Source organism: Bos grunniens, chromosome 6 (assembly GCF_055505025.1).
Source record: "Bos grunniens cultivar Pamir isolate PY7600 chromosome 6, Bosgru_T2T1.0, whole genome shotgun sequence".
NCBI lineage: Eukaryota > Metazoa > Chordata > Mammalia > Artiodactyla > Bovidae > Bos > Bos grunniens.
In genome coordinates, this window is record NC_141170.1 from 75,386,543 (window position 1) to 75,406,669 (window position 20,127).

Below are 20,127 nucleotides of genomic sequence, written 5' to 3' on the forward strand. Positions count from 1 at the left end.
TGGGCTTCCCTGGTAGCTCAGCTAGTAAAGAATCCACCTGCAATGCAGGAGACACTGGTTTGTTTCCTGAGTTGGTAGGATCTCCTGCAGAAAGGATAGGCTACCCACTCCAGTACTCTTGGGCTTCCCTGGTGGCTCAGTAGGTGAAGAATCCACCTGCAATGCAGAACACCTGGGTTCGATACCTGGGTTGGGAAGATCCCCTGGAGGGCATGGCAACCCACTATATGTACTATATATCCTTTTGAATTACATAGTAAGATGCTCTTCATAATAGTTGGCAGAAAATGTGGAGAAAATGCAAAATCAGTAGTGACAACCTATTCATGAGGAATCAGTTTGCAAGTAATGTGCAATTCAAGGAGCAATAAAGAAGTAGGCTCTGTGTGTGTGTGTGTGTGTGTGTGTGTGCAAATAAGGGCAAGGAGAAGAAAGGAGATAGAAGAAAGAAGAGAGCAAGCTCCGAAGGCTTCCAGTTGCTAAGGATCAATCCATGTGCCTTCTGAAACCCTCCAGGGTGACTGTCTAGGTGAGAGCAGAGAATATTTTCTTTGTATCTTTCAATTGCTGCCTTTGTAGATATAAATAAGAATATCGATCACTGAAAGGTGATAATGGTTTCTCAGCCAAAATGTTATTTCTTGTTGGAATTCAGTTCCCTGTTGCCTGATTTTTATGTCACTCTCCTCAAGTCTTCAATCTTCTTCAGACGTGGTCAACGTACTGGCAGGTCCGAGGAAGATGTGGTGTATGGGACATTCTTAAATCAGAGCCAGCCTGGCCATGGCTTATGGTGCTAGGTTCACATCTGAATTCTCAACCCCCTCCTGCTTGCTACTCTTGATATAAAAGAATAAGCTTGATTTTTAGTTCCTGACAAGAGTGGAAACGAGAATACTGCTCTCCCCTCCCCTGAAGTGCTGTCTGATAGTACCAAATACAAAGCAGAGAAGCATCTAAACACACAAAGCAATTCTAAAAATGTGGAGAGTCTCAAGGTCATAGTAAGTATTTTTAACTGATAAGAGGAGCAAAGGGCAAGCTAAGGTGGACAAAATCCAGTGCCACCCACATACAAAGAATAAAAATACGAATTAAGAGTAAAAACTCAACATAAAAGATAAATAGCAACATGGACCATCCAAAAGGGTTTGCTGACCTAGAAAACAGAGTTTGGGATATCACCACAGGAACACAGAAAGAAACTGAGAGATGAAAAAGAAAAAAAAAAAAAAGAGTTGGAGGATATGGAGAATAGAATTAGCAGTTTTAACTTTTTATATGATTCCTTAAAGGTAAGAAAGCTCATAAAGGAAGGAGAAAATGTATTTTAAGAAATGAGACCTGAGAATTTATTAGAGTTAGTGGATAATGAAAGACCTCAATTTGAAAGGGATTATAGAGTGCCAAATAATTAGATTTAAAAAAAACCTCTGTATAGACATCTTGTGGTGAATGCCAAGAATTAAAAAATGGCAAAAATAAAATATACTAAAAGTCTCTAGATAAAAAAAAATCATTGAACATTAAGTTTTTCAATAGCAAAACAAGGAAAGATAATGAGGTAATATCTTCAAACTGTTGAAAAAAAATTAAACTTAAAATTTTTAATAAGCTAAAATTTATTTAAATATGCATAAGCAAAGCTATTTTCATTCTTATTAAGTTTAGCCCACATAATCCTCTCTGAGAATATTTTTGGAGAAAATACCTGGATAAGAAGAGAAATCTTAGAGGAGAAAGATATAGATATATAAATAGATAGACCGGTAGATATAATATGTAAATAACATTAGGGATGTAAGTAGTTCAATTAGGGATGTAAGTAAGTAGTTTATTCAAGTTTATTGTCCAAAGAAGAAAGGACTCTATAGAGGAAGATATAATTATTAGAAAGTATGCTGCTGCTGCTCCTGCTGCTAAGTTGCTTCAGTTGTGTCCGACTCTGTGCGACACCATAGATGGCAGCCCACCAGACTCCCCTGTCCCTGGGATTCTCCAAGCAAGAACACTGGAGTGGGTTGCCATTTCTTCATGACAGTGAAAAGTGAAAGTGAGTCACTCAGTCACGTCCGACTCTTCTCGACCCCATGGACTGCAGCCCACCAGGCTCCTCCGTCCATGGAAAGTATAAAATAGTATATTAATGGATATTTATGTTAGGCATATTTGGAGATTAAAAATACAGTGTATATAAAAAAGAAATCATAAAAGAGATTAAAACATACCATAATTATTATAGCACTTAGTGATAAAGTTAGTGCATTTTAAAGAGGGATATTCATATGCATCCAATGTAAAAAGTTGGGAAAAATCAAACAAAAGAAGAAACAAGAGTAGCTGATCATAATCTAAGTAAGATCTAGAGAATAGCATGAACATGTAACCTCCATGAGGGTAAGGGTTTTAGTCCGCTTTATTCACTGCTACCAATATATCAGAGTACTTGTAAGAGACTAGCACATTTAAGGCACATATTTAATAAATGAATGGATAAGTAAACTCCAACAACACAACGATATTTTCCAAAATGAATTTTCTTGAAAGGATTCCTATGATAGAGATTATCTTTGGCAAAAATGATCTAGGAAAAATATAAAAGCAAATATACAAATCAACAAAACATAGAATGAAAAAAATATTGTGTGTATATATAAACAAAAAAAGTTTTGGCAGTAATAAAAAAATTAGTATAACAGCTTTACACTAAAATAGTTGAAAACCTAGAAAGAAGAGAGATATTTGTATAGAACCATAAAAAAAGCCAGAATTGAAGCAAGGAGAATAAAAATCTGAGTAGACTTATGACCATTAGAGAAATTGAAATGGTAATTTCAGGTTCTCCTCCAAAGACACCTGAGTTTCAAATAGCTTCATAACTGAGTTCTCCCATACTATCAAGAGATAGATATTTCCTGTCTTCTAAAAGGCTTTCAGAAAACTAAAAACAGAGAGAGAGAGAGAAAGACACCCAAGTTTTTATGAGACTAGTATAATATTGATTTTCAAGTTGGATAAGTAGAATACAAAATAAAGCATTTATAAATACATTTTGTCTTTTACCATATAAAGAACTAATCATACAATTATTTTAATGGGTACAAAAATCATTTATTTAATTTCAATGTCTATTTTTTACATAGACTCAGAAAATCACTTGTAGAATGAGTGTGTCTGACTTGTTGCAACCCCATGGGCTGTAGCCTACCATGCCCTCTGTCCATGGGCTTCCACAGGCAAGAATACTGGACTGGGTAGGCATTCCCTTATCCAGGGGATCTTTCTGACCCAGGAATCCATCCTGGGTCTCTTGCATTATAGGCAGATTTTTCACCATCTGAGCCACCAGGGAAGCCCAGTCCCTAACTTAATGAAAACCTTATTACTAAAACCTACAATTTATTTAGTGGAAAAACTTGAGTCATATTTCTTTAGGTTTATGAATAAAATAATAATGTTTATAGCCACTCTTGTTAACATAGTACTGGATTTCTTGATTTATACTATGAGAAAGAACAAATGTAAAGATTAGAAAATTATAAACACAATTTAAGATTTAGGTAAGATAATCCATGTAGGAAATGCAATATGCAGTCTGTTAGGTTACCTGATAAAAGATCAATTTATAAAAGTTAATTGTGCCCCCTATTAATCAATAATATTTGTCTAGAAAGTACTATTCAATATATAACATTAAAATATTAATAAAACCCAATGAAATATATCCAGAATAATCTGACAAAGAATGCAAAATACTTTTACAAAGCAAAAATTTAAAGTTATTAATTGACCTAAAAGAAAAAAATCTAAAACATGTAGAAAGATTGGTGTAAGCTATTGGGTGACTGAAATTCATGTCTAAAGGGTCAGTTCCAAATTTTATCAATTGATTTAATATAATCCTAAAAAATTCAACTTACTATTTTGAAAAAACTGAAACATTATTCCAAATTTAAAAGAAAGATGAGAGCTCTACATAGACTGTATTAAAAAGAATAGCAATAAAAGAAAATTCTTTCTGGAAAATTACATTGTAAAGCAATCATAAAAAAAGAGGAGGGGAAATAAAAATATATAAATATTGTGGTAAAATAGAAATCTAGGGAAAAGAGCTTAAAATAAATACCATTTATATATTACAATTTGATTTAAATCATTGAGGAAGGAAAACTGGTTCAGTTTATGGAAAATAAAAAGAAACCTTGATCCCTTGCTTACACAATATAAAAAAACACCCTCTACCCTGTATCACATGTGGATTATGCACTCAAATGTGAAAGAAAAATCTATAAAGCTCTTAGATAAAAAATAGGAGACATGTTTGTCTCTAGAGGTGATAAAGACCTTCCCAACAAGACAGCAAAAGCAAAACATAAGAAGAAAAATAGGTAATTGTGACTACTTAAAAATAAAGAATATCTTCTTAAGGAAACTACTGATAAGGTTGATGATAGATAGTAGACTGGGAAAATTACTCCCAACATCAAAAAACAACATAGGATTAATATTGAATGTAAAAGAAACTCCTGCAAGCCAAGGAGAAAAGATAAGAAAAAAAATAACTGATTAAAAAAAAAAGTTAAAAGATGCAAATAAGGAATTAATAGAAAATAAAATCAATAAATCATTACTGTTAGCAATAGTATTAAAGTCCTTCCTACTATTATTAAGACTATTTGTGTGGAGAAGCAAAAGACCTCAAGGGAATGTAGTGTAGTAGTTTTGAGAATGGAACTGAGCTATACATTGATGGCATAGAACTGTCCCCAGAGCTGTGCAGACTATTTTGGAATTTCTGTGCATTTGAAGGCCCGTACTCCTCTCCACAGAGCTAGAACTGAATAACAGGAAAGTGACAGATGATACTTAATAACCAAGAAGATGATCCTGATGGCCATTTGGGAGCATTTTCTGCGCTTTCCAGAAAAGGTCAGTAAAGGAATGGGAAAGGTTCTTAAGAAACACGTTTAGAGGCATTGCAATAAACTACAGGGGAAAAAAACAAATGAATGTCATTTGGTGCTATTGTAAACTAACTTTTTTATATATTAGGTTTAGTCTGGGAAATCTGAAGTCTACTAGCTGCTGCTGCTACTGCTGCTAAGTCGCTTCAGTCATGTCCAACTCTGTGCGAACCCATGGACAGCAGCCCACCGGGCTCCTCTGTCCCTGGGATTCTCCAGGCAAGAACACTGGAGTGGGTTGCCATTGCCTTCTCCCCTACTAGTGCTAGATGTTAGTTACTGGATACTTAATGCTAATGCTATAAAGTAGAATAGAGTATGGACTCCATCCTCTGAGGATTGGAAACTTTCTTGTTTCTTTAAAAGAAATTATCATTATACTTTTAAGTTAACTAAAGTCACAGTAATGAACTAACAATGCTATCATCAGTAGCTATAAATATTACTGTCTGATGGTAATAAAAATAATGAATCACAGGCAAATTAAAAAAAAAAGACTTCAAGTTTTGGGCTGGCAAAAGGGTAAAGGAAATGTTTACCTTAAGAATTAAATTAATTCATTTATATTTTGGGCTTGTGTTTTGGGCATTTATTCTCTTTTATGGCTAATTTTCAGATTTCTGGTATTCCAGAACTAGCAAGGACCTTAAGTTACCCCGTCCTCACTCACTAATGATACATTTAAGTATTGAAATGGATTATAATTTATTATGGGCTTCCCTAATTTATTATGGGCTTCCCTTTGTGGCTCAGCTGGTAAAGAATCCGCCTGCAATGCGGGAGACCTGGGTTCAATCCCTGGGTTGGGAAAATCCCCTGGAGAAGGGAAAGGTTACCCAAGCCACTATTGTGTCTTAGAGAATTCCATGGACTGTATAGTCAAAGGGGTCACAAAGAGTTGGACATGACTGAATGACTTTCACTCATAGCTCAGTTGGTAAAGCATCCACCTGCAATCCAGGAGACCCCAGTTGGTTTCCTGGGTTGGGAAGATCCCCTGGAGAAGGGATAGGCTACCCACTCCAGTATTCTTGGGTTTCCCTTGTAGCTCAGCTGGTAAAGAACTCACCTGCAATGTGGGAGACCTGGGTTGGATCCCTCGGTTAGGAAGATCCCCTGGAGAAGGGAAAGACTACCCACTCCAGTATTCTGGCCTGGAGAATTCCATAGACTGTATAGTCCATGGGGTCGCAAAGAATCGGAGGTGACTGAGTGACTTTCACTTTCACTAATTTATTATATTAATATAAAATATAACTTGTCCAAATCCCAGCTGTCTATTTTTATAGAAGTTTACAAGCTGATCTTAAAATTCATATAGAAATGCAAGGCATCTGAAAGAGCCAGACAGTCTTGAAAGACCAAAGTTAAAGAACTCACCCTTTCCAATTTCAAACCTTAGTGTAGTACTAACATACCGGTAGATATATAGTTCAATGAAATAGAATTGAGAGTTCAGAAATAAAGCCATGCACATTTGCTTGATTGATTTTTGAGAGAGGTACCAAGATAATTCAATAGAGAGAGAATAGTGTTTCAGTGATGTGAAACAATTAGATACCTACATGCAAAATAATAAAATTGAACACATACTTCACATCATATACACAAAATTAACTCAAAATGGATCATAAACCTAAATATAAGGGCTAAGACTATAAAAATCACATAAGAAATCTTAAAAGTAAGGTTTTGTAACCTTGGACTGGACATGGTACCCAAAGCACAAATGAATAAAAACTAAATTGAATTAAAAAAAATTTGTTCTGATACCATTAAGAGTCTGAAAAGACAATTCACAGAACAGGAGAAAAAAAATTTGGAAATCATATTTCCAATAAGAGACTTTTATCCAGAATATAAAGTACCCTTATAATTTAATAATAAAAAGACAACCCAATTTAAAAAAATGGCAGAATACTTTTCTAAGACATTGGAAGCATTGCACATTTTTGGTAGAAATGCAGTCACTTTGCCAAAGAGTTTGGTAGTTTTTAAAAGTTAAACATAAGTATACCGTACGACTTAGCAATTCTACTTCTAATATACACCAAATCAAAAGAAAATCAAAAGCAACACAACACTTGTATAGTTCACAGCAGCATTGTTTATACTTATCAAAAAATTAAAACAAACCTGATGTTTATCTACTGATGGATGGATATACAGAATGTGGTTTATTCACACAGTAAAATATTTATTTACTCAGCAAACGTAGGAATGAAGTATAAATACATGCTACAACATGGATAAACCCTGAAAACATCATACTAAATGAAAGAGGATAGTTACACATGTAGTATATTGTACGATTTCATTTATACGAGATGTCCAGAAAAGACAAATTTATGGAGCCAGATGGTAAATTAGTGACTGCTTAGAGCTGAGGATTGGAGTGGGGGATGGGGAGTGACTGCTAGTGAGTACGAGGTCTTGTTTCGGAGTGATGAAAATATTCTAGAGTTAGACTTTAGCAATGGCTTCACTGTGATTACCTTATAAACCTATGAATGATATATTTTAAATGAATTTTATGGTATGTGAATTATATCTGAATAAAACTGTTTTTAAATGTGTAACTCATCCTTTTAAATTGCTTATATCATTTGAAGACCTGATTTCATCATTTAATATATTTTCTATCCCTCCCAATTAATGTTGATTGCAAATATGATATGTATGCCATCGAAATCTTCCAATCATTGACAAAAAATGCAAACCAGAATAACGACATTAGTATCTTTTCACTACACTGGTATTAATCACTAATTCTTGCCCATGTTCACTCCATAAGGTAAATCATTCATTCATTTATTTATGAGCACCTATTATAAGAGAGGCATTATATTAAATGATGAGTATAAAAGGACGTGAAGTGCCTGCTCCCTGCCCTTTAAGAGAAAACAGCCTCTAATGTGAATGAGACAAATAAAAGATAAGTCTCAGAAGAGTTGAAAATGTGAGGATGTCTTTGGCTGTAATCAATAGAAATCAGCTCTAGTTAATTTAATTAAAGTTTCTGTGAAGGCTGTGGAGTTGCTCACAGTACTAAAAGGGAATCTGAGTAACTAAGGCTTCTAACTGGATAGGAGCCAGAGGGACTCCTTGATAACCGTCAGGGGCCAGTCAGTGGTTTTGTCAGGTCGCCAGCGCTGGTGTTAATCAGCTCTAACCATTCTCCATCCCCATGGCTCTCCACTCAAGATCTCAGTTTCCAAGAGAGCAAGCTCAGTTGGACTAGCTTTATCTCAACTCGCCAGTTCACTAGGGGAAAGCAGGGCATTCTGGATGGCAAACCACCCAAGAATTCATATCACTCAGAAAAGAAAATTAGAAAAAGAGGGCATGAATTTTGAGCAGCCAAAAAAAAAAAAAACCAGAAGTGACCACTAAAATAACTCTGTCAGGAGAATGTAGAAGTATATAATATTAGCACTGGAATAGCCCTGAGGGATTTAGGAGTTTTTCTGTTGGAAGTGGTGCTTTAATGGAAATATGAAAACAAATTATCTGTGTGAAGTATGTAGCAGGAAGCTAGGGTGGGAAATCAAGAGACATTTTACATGAATGAAATAATATGTGTTGAAATCCACACAGGTTTAAAAATCCATGAGTTGTTGAAAGAATTGGAAATTACTTTTTCAATAGGGGATATGAATACCGCTAAGTAAAGGAGGAGGAAATGGCAACCCACTCCAGGATTCTTGCCTGCAAAACCCCATGGACAGAGGACCCAGGCTGACTACACTGGGGTTGCACGGGGTCCACGGGGATGCAAAAAGTCAGATACAACTAAGCGCACACACTCACACAAGGACGTTAGGCTGTGAAACTCTCATGTCTCACTGGGATGGAGTCTGACGTTTATCTTGGAATGCAGGAGACTCAACTAGAACCCCCAAGCAGGTAAGTGATATGACTAGATCTGCAATTTAAAAATTCTGGCTATTGTGTCTAGAGTGATTTGCGGGCTGAAAGAGGCAGGAAGACTGGTGAGGAGGTTTCTTTAAGTCTAGTTGATACTTGGAAAGAAGATGCATTAGAGGGTAGTGATAAAGATGTAAAAAGGGCTATGCACAAGAGATGCATAGAATCAAGAAGTCGAGGGCTAGGTGAGTAACTGGATATGGGTTTGGGAGGGAGATGGGAGTCCAGACTGTCACCTTGATTTCAGGTCTAAGGGACTACTTGAATTTCTCAGGAAGACTTTCCACTGTTAGGTTTATTGGAGTAGCTCTTTAGGATCCCTTGTTTGTGACTGTCCTGTCTTTTAGATGACAATATGGAGACTGCAAGTCCCTCACATATATCTTTGGCACTAATGTTCTAGAAATCCCTATTCTGGTCCTATCATATTTGTTTCAGAGCCTTTAGAGTCCTTGGGGGTTAAAGCCTCAACCATCTTGTTTCCTCTGACACAATGGTTTTTTGTAGAGGCTTTGCTGTCTTAGTACCTGAGGTAAATCTAAAAGATGCTGTGGCTTGGTTGTTCATGCAGCCTGAAACATTTTTTTCAAAGGCAAGATAGAAGACTCTCAGTGCAATGCCAACAAAGCTTATTCCTTTGGACAGTGCAGTGTGCCTGGCTGTGCTGGCAGTGTGGTATAACTCTGGGTTGCTGCCAACAGGATGAAATTCAAACTGGCCATTCGGAACTGAAAGGTTCTCTCTTGCAGTACGAATCCACTGATCCAGGAGTGCAATTTTAACTTTCTAATCAATTCAAGCAAATGACCTTTCATCAAATGGAATCACCAGGTTAGAGGGGACGCTGAGAAGTCGCTTAGTCTATGCCATCTGCATTCAGGCAAGACTTAACATGAGTCCATGGAAAAAGGTAAATGTTTAGGTTGTTCATAAGACATCCACTGGAGCAGTCCCTAAGGTGCCAGTGTTCTGAGTCTTGTAAAGCCAGGAAGGCTTTCTAAGGATGACACATGGTTTTCCCCGGTCTCGAGCCATTTTCCTCTTGTTCTGGACTCATTGGAAGTAAGGGAATCTGCTTCTTGTCACTCACACACTTCTTCATATACTTGAGAACTATTATTAATTCCTTGTTCAGCCTTCCTTTCTGTGGGCTAAATAAACTCTTTTAGCCTTTCCTCAGAGGGGATATTAGTCAAACCTTTCATCATTTTAGTTGCTGTCTTCTGGACTGCCTCCAAATTTTCCATAGCACATTTTATCTGGAAGAGCTGAAATGGAATGCAGTTGGGTAAAATCTTCATTAATTCAGATCCTTCCAATTTGAAATTTGTGATAATTCAGACAGGGATTTGCATAACCAACCCTCCCTTGATTGTGCAAGTTCAAGGCAAAACAAATCAGAAGGAGGAGGAGAAACTGTGGAAAATACTCAGATTCTCCTGGGAGCTGTTTTTTTTTCCAAGTGTGTCAAGTGGACCTTCCCACCAAGCCACCTGTAGGCCAAGTGTTACCTGGACACATAGGCAAGTTCCCTAAAGACACCCACCAAGCTGCAGAGCAAGGGTAGATTGAATTGTTGTCCCTGTGGCTGTGTATTCTCTCTCCTGTGAATGTGCTTATTGGGCTAAAAGGCTTAAATTTATCAGTCTGATGCTGTTCCAAAATTCTAGGCTATAAATCACCATATTTTCTGTAAGTATTCTAAAATAACACAATTATATTTCAATTTGGTATTGGGCTTTTAACCAACTCCGGGTAGCTATTCTTTATGAATCTCTATGATAATTCTTATTTTGTGTGCAAAGATTGAACTAATCCACATTTAATTCCAAAATAGGTTCACCTTGCAAGTCCAAGCTATTCATCCATTTACTCACTGAATGAATATCTATTTCATCTACTGTGTGCCCAGGCATAACTGTATTAGCTATTTTCAAAGAAAAGTAAGTAGCCCATCCTCACGGCCTTTTTTCCTGGGAGTGAATATTATAATATAGGTATCAAGAAGAGTCATTGAGAAGAAGAGGATGAGCCAAAACAAGTGATCTCTGGAGAGGCCATGGAAAGCTATAGGACAAAGGGATCTTCTGGAGAGGTGAGTTTATCTCAAAAGAGGAACAAGGCTTTTCCAAATGGACAATGTAGAGCTTGTACAATGTCACAAAAGTCTAAATTTTTCATTGTATTGAGGCAGTTTAATTAGATTATACTTATGGCTATTATAGTTACTGAGTAATTTTGCTATGAAAATTCTGAAAAGGCAGTCTTGCTTCCCTTGGTGTGTGCATCTTAATGGTTTTGAAGAGGGAAAAGAATCCATGCTTGATTCCAGAACATACTAAGACATCAGCTATATTAAATGAAGTATACACCAAACTATCTTTGTTAATTGGTGACAATGGGTGGATTGAAGGAGGCAGTTCAGATGTCCAGCAAGAACGTGTTTCCTAAGATGCAGAATTTAACCCTCTGTACTGAGTAGGGCTAGAAAACCCTGGGTGTTACAAAATAGAGACAAACCCTTTTCTCTGGGTTTATTTGAAAGAGATAAAGTTTCTCTCTAGATAGGGAGACACCAAGAGAACCCAGAATCAGCTGATCCATAATGGGCCCAGGTCTTTATCCTAGATTTAACTGTCAGGAAACTTAGGGAGCCTAAGAGTCCAGAAGTCTCTCTCTAAAAGAAATAATGAAGATTGTGGGGAAAAGATTCCAGTTGGACATAATCTGTCCCATTGTCCATAGTCTGGTTATGAGTTTCTAGAAAACCAGCACAACTCCTTAATCTAATCAAGTGCATTGTAGCTCTCTGTTCATTTGAGAATCACTGGAGAGAGCCTTAGGAATATTACAAGGTAAGGGGCCAAATCAGTGAAATTTAGAACATAATTCTCTCCCTTATTAAATAAAGATCCTTGAATAAGTGACCCAACTTCTATGGATATAGCAATAACTACTTTGTAGGGTTGTTATAAGGCTTAAATGAATCAATATATCTAACATATCTAGCTATATATTTATTTAAATTTTTATTGGCATACAGTTGACTTACAATATTGTGTTTCTGCTGTACACCAAAGTGAATCTGTTATACATGTACATATATATATATATATATATATATATATATATATATATCTCCACTCTTTTTTGTAGATTATTTTCCTGTGTAGGACACTTCAAAGTATTAAGTAGAATTCCCTGCACTATACAGTAGATCCTTATTGCTTATCTATTTCATATATAGTAGTGTGTATATGTCAATCCCAGTTTCCCAATTTATCCCTCCTCCCTCTTCTTCTTTCCCTCCTGGTAACCATAAGTTTGCCTTTTTTTTTTAACATCTGTGACTCTATTTCTGTTTTGTAAATAAGTTCATTTGCATCATGTTTAGATTCTACATATAAGCAGTATCATATGGTATTTGTCTTTTTCTGTCTGACTTGCTTGACTCGGTATAACAATTTCTAGGTCCACCCATGCTGCTGCAAATGGCATTATTTTGCTCTTTTTATGACTGAGTAATATTCCACTGTATATATACATGGTGTGCTGAAGTCCATGGGCCCGCAAAGAGTCAGACATGACTCAGTGACTGAACAACAACATTTGTAAATGAGGCTCAGCGCACAGGTGCTAGACAAGTGCTTACTTTTATTAACTGTGTTTCTAATATCTAAAGGCCACATGACTTATGGCAGTTTTATTCATTCTTTCATCAACTCAAAATTAAGAAGCAATATGCACCATGTCCCACTGCACAAAAGATTAGACCAATGCTTCCCAAAACTTTATGGGCAACTGGTTATTTGGGGATTTTATTTGAAGCAGATCTCATTCAATGAGTCTGGGATAGAGTGCCAAGATTCTTTAGTTGTTCAATGACTTCACTATTGCTGAATGGCGGATCATATTTTATATAGAATGAGCATAGACACTTGTGCCATGGATCTATAAATCCATTTGGGTGGATCTAAAGAAACAGACTTAAGTGCTGCTTCCAGGTACTGACGTGGGTTTGGCTACAATGGGATGTTTCTTCGTTTAGTTAAGTGCTTTCTCAATTCTAACCCGTGTAATGCATTTATGCCCTACCTCTTGTGATTTACAACTTAGAATCTTCTGATCACTTTCTCTCTTACCCTAAGTCCTTATTTCAGATACAGCCAGAAAACATTCTTTGATCAATTCACAGTCCTGACACAACCTGATGTTTAGGGACAGGTTAAATCAATCAAGATACCCTTTTGCACTTGTTTTCAAACTTTAGTATGCATTGGAATTACTTGAAAGATTTCTTTAACCACAGACCATAGGAACCCACCCTGGGAAGTTCTAACTCATTAGGTCTGGGATGACAGTTTTGTTGTTTAGTTGCATCCGACTTTTGCGACCCCAACCCCATGGACTGTAGCCTGCCAGGCTCCTCTGTCCATGGGATTTCCCAGGCAAGAATGCTGGAGTGGGTTGCCATCCCCTTCTCCAGGGGATCTTCCTGACCCAGGGATCAAACCCAAGTCTCCTGTATTAGCAGGCAAATTCTTTACCGCTGAGCCACCAGGGAAGCCATAGCATGAGGGTGAAGAATGATTTTTTTCTAACAAGGGTTGGTTTGAGAACTGCACATGGAAAGCATTAGCTCATACTGACAAGGTTTGGGTACCTGTGAAGAGGAACTGATGCTATTCAGACAAGAGGGGCCAATCATATTTGAAACATGAAATTCTGAAGTAGCACAAATGGAATACACATGTAACCAAAGATTATGGCAGTATGCTGCTGCTGCTGCTAAGTCACTTCAGTCGTGTCTGACTCTATGCGACCCCATAGATGGCAGCCCACCATGCTCCCCTGTCCCTGGGAGTCTCCAGGCAAGAACACTGGGGTGAGTTGCCATTTCCTTCTCCAATGCATGAAAGTGAAAAGTGAAAGTGAATTCGCTCAGTCGTGTCCGACTCTTAGCGACCCCATGGACTGCAGCCTACCAGGGTCCTCCATAGTGGAGGATAAATTCTATTTCATCAAAACATATCACAGCTAAAACCAGCTCATAGCATACAAAGCCCTTATTTACTGTAAACAGAGAAGACTATATGAAATAGAGGGAAAAGATCATGTGTAAAGACCAAACCTAGTCTCTCTGTATTTCAAATAAGACAAGAAATAATGAGGCCCAGATATTTTGCAAATTTTGCATTGAAAAGTGTCATGAAAGGATCCTAGTGTAGATATCATCATGTTTCAAATATCAACATCATCTCCACCTCCTCCTGGAAGCTTTATCTGATAGTTTGATGCAGAGATCAACATTCTTGGTACTCAATTTTGGAGTCCCTATTCTACTTTGGCTATTTATACTATTATTTATAATTTTATGTCACTGGTCACAGACTTGGAATTCATGGAGGACAATGATCATCCTTTTAATTTTGTTTTCAGAGTTTATCACAGTGCACACACATATTTTTAACATAGAATACACACTTGTCTTAAAAAATTGTGATAAAAGTTATAGTGCGTCTAAGGCATCTCTGTTTTTGTTACAAATTCAAGTGTTAAATATATTTAGTAAATAATTAGACTGATATCAGATAGCTGTCAGCGTTTTGCCATAAAAGTACTGAATATTGTATTTACATGAAAACAGCACTTTCCACTGCACAATCATTTCAGTAGCATGATCAATTCATGTTCAAGGAAGGAAAACTTTAAACTTATTTACAAATTTCTTACTAAAATCTCAAATGTTCATTAACAAAAGGGTAGTTCTTTAAAATGGGGTTATATTCACAAGACGAAGTATTATACAGCAATAAAAATGGATGAAAGATAACCACAGCCAACCTTCGTTATTCTCTGATTCAATAATTGCATGTTCCCACCTTGCTAAAATTTGTTTGTATAGCCCTAAAACAAATACAGGTGGCACTTTGGGGGTCACCTTTGGACACACAGTGAGAAATTTGAGTTGCCTGATACACAAAATACCCTGCCTTCTTGTTTCAGTTCTCATTCTGGAAATGTATATCCTTTTCACAGTCTGTTCCATGCCATACTTTTCTCACTTTTGTACATCTTTTGATGATTTTGCTGTTTAAATGGCCTCTAAGTATAGCTGCCAAAGTTCTTGCAAATGGTCCTAAGTGCAAGAAGGTGGTCGTATGACTTACAGAGAAAATGCATATGTTATATAAGCTTTGACCAGGCAAGAGTTATGGTCCTGTTGGCTCTGAGGTCAGTGTTAAAGAATCAGCAGGATATGTTAAATAGCTGTCATAAAACAAAAATACATACAAAACAAGATTAGATATTAATCAGTTAACAAAAATGTTGTAACCAAGGCTCCTAGGAACTTAACTCTGTATTTCTGCTAGGAGCAATCATTCAATATTGGCTAATTCAGTATTCAGAGTGACTTTACAGAACATAAGTACGGCAAATAATGAGAATCAACTGTATGTGCAGCTAGAAAAACAAACCTCAGTAACATAACTCTGAGTGAAAAAAAAATGACATCCTGGAAGAGCATATGGTGCTCTTTTTACAAAATTCAAAAACAAAACTAAACAATACTTTGTTTAAAAATGATTTTAAAAAGCAAGGAAATACAAATTTGTAGGCAGTCATTGCCTTGTGGAAGCAGAAGGAAAAGGGTTAGGTCCAAGCAAATTGGTAGACATAAGGAAACAGGCGATGGGTTCAGCATGAGTGCTAGTCATCTTATTATTTAGCTAAAATAATTAAATAAATTGAGACGGTCATGTTTGCAGGGTAACAACTGGTCATAAACATAGGATTACAATTATATCAACTTTTGGCACTAGCCACTTAAAACATGTCTGGACATTTTTTCATACCTCAAAATATATATGATGAACAAATGAATAAGCAGATATATTTTACCCCAGTCAGTAAATGGTTTACCCCCCGAATCCAGACTTTCTGTGAGACTCTGAAACAGGGATCCTCAGGAAGAATTGGAGGGTACTCTGCCACAGAAAGAAATGATGAGTTCTCAAACTTCGAGACCAGCACCTGGATTTCTTGTGTCATTTCTGAGAGTCCAGACACTTCGCATATGGACAGATCACTGATGGAGAGGGGTTCCATAGAGCACAGCAGCACGGAATTCAGATGCATCCTTGATCCAACCAGTCAAAACTCAAAAGTGAAAAGAGGGGGGATGATCCTTCATACCAAGATAACAAGCACAGAAAAGATGACTGGATCTCGCATGATTTCAAGCTATAGATAAGAATAAAAACTAGTTTTAAAACCCAGAACTCTGTGGAAGGGGGTGATAGAGAAATGCCTCTAGTGTTGAGAAAGATGCAGAAAGCATAAATGTTGCTAAGCAAGTAGTTACTGCCAGTTTGCCATGGTGGCTAAACCTCAAAAAGTCTAAGGGAAGTTAGTAGGATTGGATTTGGAGAAGGGCAAGTACTATAAGGCAACAAAGTGTATGATCTTAAATAAGAAATCAAGGCGTGTCCTCACAGGGCGGGGGTTGCCTCTGATGTACGAACGCTGTATTCCAGCAGCCAGTTTCCTCACAGCGGTCAATAATTTAGGATGATTTGTATAATGCACCTTGCTGTAGCATGCAAATGACACAATGTCCTCCCCGGTGGGGCTGTGATGGAGTCAGGCTGGTGGAACCGAAACAAATGCCTGATATTCAGCCCGCATTTAATCACACCTTTGGTTTGATTTACTAATGCTATTGTGTTTCCATTTTCTGGTAAGATATTATTAGCAAGCAACTCAGCCTGAATACTAGAATATGTTGGATCAATTTAAGAGGCAATATAGATCACTGGAGTTTCTTTTGTCAAATGGAACCATTAGACTTGCATGTTAAAAAAGTATATATTTCTGTTTCAAATGTGTAAGCGATGCATTGCTCACCATTATGCAAAAGGCCACCAAGAAGCTAAGAGGAGAGATGCAAATGGATGGCAGGGAGGGGATGATAAATATGTTGTTGCCCGTGTAGCTTATATTCAACTATGGATGTCTTGTTTTGTGGAAGGCATGTGCATTATCCTTTTTTCCCTAGAAAGGAGCTTAGCATATTCTCAAGGTTGTAATCCGAGACAGTCCACCATCTACTTTTTACACAAACACACCATAACTAAAATATATTCCGCCTCGGTGTAACAACTAATATGGCCTCTTTTGATGAGTAGTCTGCTTGAAAATCGGACTCAAGTCAAGCGTTTTCTCTTTGTCATCTGAGGATGCATTTTCCACTGTGCTTGTTTTTCTGTGTCACGTCGGTTCTGCTTTTTGGTGTCCCACTGTCTTTTGCTATACAGTGCACACACAGAACAGCTGAGTAATTATGCCCGTGTGACTGCAGTTTTACCTTTGGGGCCCTTTTGCTGTGCCCACACACAGGTGATTAACCTAGGAATGGTGACATTCCTTGCCTGTGAGGGATTGGCCATGTGACTCGATCAACTGGCAGTACAGCAGGCAGCTGAGTCACACCAGTTAACCTTACAGCTTGGCAGTGAGAGTCTGAGAGAGACAGGTGAAACGGGACCCTAGGCGCTCTGTCCCCAAAGAGTTTGGCTCTGGATTGTGAGTGAACAAACAAATCTAAAGAGACGTCGTAGACAAGGGAAAGAAGGCGCTCTTTGGACTCTCACTCTAGCCCTGCCTAACCTTAGATACCTTTACGCATTTTCTCATGTTTAAAATGGTGTTCCTTTTCCACCTCACACATGTATCCATATATTATGAAGACAAATAATAATAAATAGTAACAATTGCTATCATTTAATGATTTAATAAGTTGCTTTCATATGTCCTTGGTAATTAGTGGGATAAGGAAAAAAAAAAAGCCAAACCAACAAACAGAAAAACAAACCCCAAACCACACATATATATACAACAGCACTAAGGCTGAATGCACGTGGAAAAAAAGAAAGCTGTTCAAAAGCAGGTTGGGCAACAAAAACAACAGCAAAATAATCCAAAATTAAATATTTTCTGTCACTGTTCTTTCCAACGTTGGCATTGTGAGTATACAACAAGGTAGATCTATAAGCTTTTATGTGCTTTGACGTGTTTTTCCATGTTAGAGATTTTGTTGTTGGTGGTGGTGGTTTCCTTGTTTTATTATATTCACATTTATAATTTAGTTCCAACTGAGTTTTTTCTTTACTATTTGTAGTCATGGAAAGAGGCTCATTTGGTTTGCCTTCTATCTAATAGAAGTGCTATTCTTTCTTTGGACATTTTGTTGGTTCTGATGAATCTCTTGTTATTGTCATTTAGGTCCCTCCAGTCTATATACTTATTTAAAATCTAGAATACCTACATTGGGTTAATGAAGCAGGACTGGTCAAAATAAGAAAAAGATATATAACAGAGACTGAAATGGCCCCTGTCTTCATTACACTTGCAGATATATTAATACTCAGCACCTACTATGTGCCAGACACTGAACTTGGCAGTGAGGCTACGATAGTCACCCTGTCAGGCAGAATGCTCGCCTTCACATAGCATACAACCTAGTGGCAAGAATAGACTATAAATAAGTAAACACATAAATAATATCAAAGTACAAATTCCACAAACAGAACCAAGTCCCATGATGTGTTAGGGGAGTAACTCAACGTGTAACAATCAGGCTGGAAGAAGAATGTGTTAGCCATGATCAGATCTAGGGGCAAAGTATTCCAAGGGCATTTATAGCAGCTTATCTAGAATAGGTGTTTTTATAGGGAGGAATAGGAAATAAGATTGAAAAGATAGTTTGGGAGAAATTCTTTGAGAGCTGTAAATGTCATGGTAAGGCAGTGTTATGAGTTGAATTATGTCCCCTCAAAAGATGTTAAAACCGAATCCCCCTGTACCTGTGTTTGTGACCTTATTTGGAGATAGTGTCTTTGCCAGTGATCAAGAAGAGTTGAGGGCATGAAGGCGTGCCCTCCTTCAATATGACTGATTCGGTATAAAAAGGGGAAATTTAGACACAGAGACAAACACAGACAGGAAGAATGCCAGGTGAATATAAAGACAGAGATCAGCATGATATCTGATCTACAAGCCATGAACATCAAAGATTGCCAGCACACCAGCAGAAACTAGCAGACCGGTATGGAACAGATTTTCCCTCATCGCCCTTAGATGGAACCAACCCTCTTCACACCATAATTTCAGACTGCCAGCTTCCAGAACTGTGAGACAGTAGATTTCTGTTGTTTCTGCCACAGTGTTTGTGGTACTTTGCTAAAGCAGCCCTAGCAAACTAATAATGGACAGTGATCCCAGATCCATGGTGCCGTGCCAGGCGCTGCTCCTGTACCTCAGCATGTGCCATGGCCTCAGAATGTATCTGAGAGGCAGCCAGGACAATTCAACTGAGTTTGCCAGAGTAGATAAAACCCACTGAGCTAAAACACTGAAGTCTTTTTTGTTTGTTTTGGTAAGCACCAGGAGACTCTTTGAAAGTTTTGATAGATAAGTGAAATGAACCACCTACTTTCTGACCTCACTTTCCAGCATAAGGGTTGTGTGTAAACCCATTCCACTTCTCGCCTCAACCCAGCACTGACTGCAGTGTCTTGAGTGCTGGGTCCTTTGTCCCTTGCTGTAAACTGGGAACCACTCAAGACCAGAAATTGTGTCTTAGCACTCTGGATTTCTAGTACCTCTCCCTGATGTCTGATATGTGCTCATTTTTTACAGTAAGTATGGAAATACAAATGAGTTCTGTTCCGAGAGCACATTCATAAGTCCAATTTTTTTGTAAGTCCAATAAAGTTAGCCACATACACAACTAACACAGTCGCCTATTAGTACTATTATAATTTTATCATATTTTTCACATAAATAATACATAACAAATGATCACAATGAAGAGAATATTTTTAATCTTACAGCACCTTGAAAAGTACAGTAGTGCAGTAAGTACAACAGCTGGCATACAAGGCTAGCATTGAGTGAACAGGTAAGAAGTGGTACTGACTAGAGGAGGGAGAGGAGGTGGGAGACAGTAGAATTGAAGGATCATCAGCAATAGGAAATGGAAGGCAAGCTGCAATTTTATTCACATTAGACACTGATGGCTAACTTACATGACTGGACACGTGAACACACATTCACCTCTTTGAAAGTTTTCAACTTGATGGTTCATATGTAGAGGGCTTACTGTACTAGCTTGGTGGCAAATGCGATTATTTTCTCATTTTCACTCTGAAATAATTTCAGACTTTCAGGAAAA

At 37.5% G+C, this 20,127-nt stretch overlaps 1 long non-coding RNA gene across 2 annotated transcripts in view; it reads right to left on the reverse strand.

The window, feature by feature from the left end:
* Positions 1–20,127, reverse strand: part of LOC147370894 (uncharacterized) — a 124,842-nt gene that overhangs the window by 30,030 nt on the left and 74,685 nt on the right. The window contains exon 3 of one of the 2 annotated variants that reach the window (XR_015165545.1): positions 14,290–16,136. The exons of the other annotated variant lie outside the window; for it this stretch is intronic. This is a non-coding gene — a long non-coding RNA (uncharacterized LOC147370894). Of the gene's footprint in view, positions 1–14,289; positions 16,137–20,127 lie in introns of those variants that run through there. 2 annotated transcript variants of the gene reach the window in all.